Below are 3,763 nucleotides of genomic sequence, written 5' to 3' on the forward strand. Positions count from 1 at the left end.
TGGACCCAGACAGCGCTCCATGCAAATGCTGGGGGACAAGAAGAACCGCTCAGTAATGTGAAGGAGAGAGTTTCCTTTGGCGTTTTCTGTTTTGGGCAGGCTCCCCTTCTTTTGGGCCATTCCAAATTAATAGGTTTAAGGCCTTACTTTTAGTTGAATTTCTTACCACTAAACTGGCCACCAGGGAGGGAGAAAATGATGGCTTTTAATAAGGATTAAAGAAGGACCGATGGTTAGGCCAAGCCAGAACTGCATCAGCACCAGCAAAGCCTGTGAGCACGCTCTCCTCAGGGCTTCCCGAGGCCGCTTCTCCGAAGCTGACAGCCTGCCCGGAGCCTGGCGGGTGGGCGTCAAGCTCACCAGGTGCTCAGCTTGGCAAGCCTCTCCTTTCTCTCGTCCTCCCTAATCCTCCTGTCTTCCCACACCCACTTCTCCTCTGTGCCTCTTCCCTCGTTTTCCGACATCTCTAAGCAGTTTACAAAAAGGAGACCTTGAGGTTTCTTAGTCACTGATATTTGAATGAAAGTAGCAACCCAGCCGTAGCCTCTGCTTAGGAGAACAGCCTGGTCCTGCCTTCCTGCAGGTCCTCAGAGCCACAGAGACAGGGCAGGGGTTGGTCAGGTGGGAAGGCCACTCTTTACATTCAAGATAACCAAGGCTCAGGTTGATTTCACAGATAGAACTACCGTTTCTCCTTTCATCCCTGGCCCTCCTGTGGGCTCACCTTTGTTCCCATTCTTGTACATGGGTTTTAGGAGGCAAGGCCATCATGCTGGGCATGGGAGGGAAGGGCAGGCACCCTCAGCCTTTGCTGGCTTCCCCAGGCAAGACGTCCTGCAAGCTGACAAGCCGAGGCCTCTGGGCTAGTGTCTGCTGGAAAAGATTGGGTTGGAGAGGTCCATCATGCTAGGAGGACAGAGAAGACCTCGCTTCATTCTACCTGGCTCAGCCAGATACAAGAACAACGCAACCAAGTACCATTTGCAAAACTGAGGTTCCTGAGACCCAGGGTTAGAGGCAGGTCTCCGACGGACCCGGCACTGGCTTTTGCGGTCTTCCTCCCCGCTACAGTATGTGTCTTCCTTCTCTGTGGCTTTGACGGCTGCTTGGTTGAACCTTTTCACTCCCTGGACTCTCGTTTCCTTGATGTCTTTGTCTCCCATTTCTTTGACCCTATGTCCAAAAAACGTCTCCCATCCATCCACTTCTCTCCATTTCCACGGCCTCTGCCAGCGTTCAGTCCCCATCATATCTTGCCTGGACGGGTCAGCCACACTTCCACTCTTCACAACCCACTCTTCACACCACAGCCAGTGTGACCTTAAAATGTCACTCACCTGCTTGGGACCCTCTGGTGGTTTCTCACTGGTCAAAGACCAAATTCCAAAGTCTTTACAATGACCCACAGATCCTGGCATTATGTGGCCCCTGCCCCTCATCTGCTTCCCACTGCTTGCTGGGATGGGTCATGCTGGCTGCCGGTCAGTTTTGAGCAGGGCTGGCTTCAAGGGTCTGAGACCAGTGCAGCCCTGTGGTCGCCATCTTGAAATTCTTAGTCTCTTTTGTTTTTTTGGTTGTGTCGCACGGCCTGCAGGATCTCGGTTCCCTGACCAGGGACTGAACCCAAGCACAGCAGCGAAAGCCTGGAATCCTAACCACTAGGCCACCAGGGAACTCCCAGTAATAATCTTTGAATTTGTGTTTTACAAGTGAAGTCTGATGGGACAACGGAGCGTACCCTTTGAACAGGGCTTAGAGTCTCAGCTCTCCTCTGGTCCTACCTCCTGCCTCCACCCTGCTCCCTGGATCCCTGGTCCCACCTGGCCTCCCCTTCCTCCCTGTGGCCACTGCCTCCCTCTGCCAGGAGCAGTGATCAGGTGCACTGGCAGGCGAGGCACACATTCTGCTGTCGCCCTTCACTGCGGGGCAGTGTGGCAGGGAGGGTTGGAGACAGGCAGCTGATGTGATGTCATCTCCACCCAGGCTGGCAGTCCCACAGCACACTTAACGGGTGATAACAGGGGTCTCTCTCCCTGTCTGGATCCAGGTATCAAGCATGTCCTGGGACAGAGGTTGTGCTTCTCTGGGATCTCCCATCTGCTGTGGGTTGGGGAGGGGCGCCCCCAGGGAGGGGAGATTGACTGACCCCCCCCCCCCCGGCTGGGGGCCTGCATTTTCCCCTGCACTGGGCTTAGCAAATTCCATAGCCAGCTCTGCCTCTGAGATTCTCTGGGCTGCTGCCCAGACCGCCCTTTCCATGGATGATTCTTTTTTGTTTTTAATTAATTTATTTATTTTTGGCTGCCTTGGGTCTTTGTTGCTGCGCACAGGCTTTCTCTAGCTGTGGCGAGCGGGGGCTACTCTTCGCTGCAGTGCGTGGGCTTCTCATTGCAGTGGCTTCTCTTGTTGCGGAGCATGGCCTCTAGGCGTGCGGGCTTCAGTAGTTGTGGCTCGTGGGCTCTAGAGAGCAGGCTCAGTAGTTGTGGCGCACAGGCTTAGTTGCTCTGCAGCATGTGGGATCTTCCCAGACCAGGGATCGAACTCGTGTCCCCTGCATTGGCAGGCAGATTCTTAACCACTGTGCCACCAGGGAAGTCCCCATGGATGATTCTTTCTCATCCTTCAGGTCTCAGCTCACAGACCACCTCCTCAGATCATCCTGCCCTGCTCCTCCTATCCAAAGTAGGTCAAACCTGTTATCCTCTCTTTGCTTTCTTCATATCACACTTTGAAGGAATTGCCTGGTTCACAGGGCTTGCACATTTCTTAGGGTAATTGATACATGCCTTTAAACCACGCATTTGCACAGAGGGGACCTCCAGGGAGGCAAAGTAAGTGAAAAGATGTGTATGGCTCTGAGCTGACTGATGGACTTGAGTTCCCTTCCCAGCCCTACACTTGCTGTTGCCTCTCCCACCTTCTCTGATTCCTCATGGTGGACATAGGGAAGGTCCTGGCAACTACTTATCTCAAGGGGAAAAAAAAATAAAAGAATGATTCCCTTTCTCTGTTTCTGTTCAGTCGCTCTCTCTTCACCTGGGAAGAGAGCAGGATGGGAACAGGAGGACTTGAGAAAAGGTATAAGAAGTCCTTTGTTTTAAAATAGCAGAAAGTTGCTGCTTGCTATTTTCCCCAATTTTATTTATTGAAAAATCTGACTCCTGCTCCTCTTGAGTTCGAGATGGACAATGGAAAGGCTTGGAGCCATCCTATAATAGAATCTAGCATGCATTCAATCAGGAGGTCTTTTTGGAGCACCTCAGGGGCATAGCCTAGGCACTGATTAACCAGGAAGTCACTGGCCCTAATGCACAAGCAGGATGTGCAAGCCTCCTACTACATGAGTCAATGCCTGTTTAGTTGCTGTTATGGACTGAATGTTTGTGTTTCCCCAAAATTCATATGTTGAGGCCCTAACTTCTAATGTGATGGTATTTGGAGATGGGACTTTTGCGAGGTAATTAGGGTTAGATGAGGACATAAGGGTGGGGCTCTGGTCCAATGAAATTAGTGCCCTTATAGGAAAAGACACTGGAGGGAATTCCCTGGCGGTACAGTGGTTAGGACTCAGTGCTTTCACTGCCATGACTTGGGTTCAATCCCTGGTTGGGGAACTAAGATCCCGCAAGCCACTCAGGGGGGAAAAAAGACACAGGAGAGTTCTCTCTCTGTCTTCCTCTTTCTCTTTCTCTCCCTCCCTTCCTGTGTGTGTGTGTGTGTGTGTGTGTGTGTGTGTGTGTGTGTGTGTGTGTGTGTGTGTGTG

The sequence above is a fragment of the Aethalodelphis obliquidens genome, unplaced genomic scaffold (genome assembly GCF_003676395.1).
Source record: "Aethalodelphis obliquidens isolate GAN/ISIS:26980383/991018 unplaced genomic scaffold, ASM367639v1 scaffold10, whole genome shotgun sequence".
Lineage (NCBI taxonomy): Eukaryota > Metazoa > Chordata > Mammalia > Artiodactyla > Delphinidae > Aethalodelphis > Aethalodelphis obliquidens.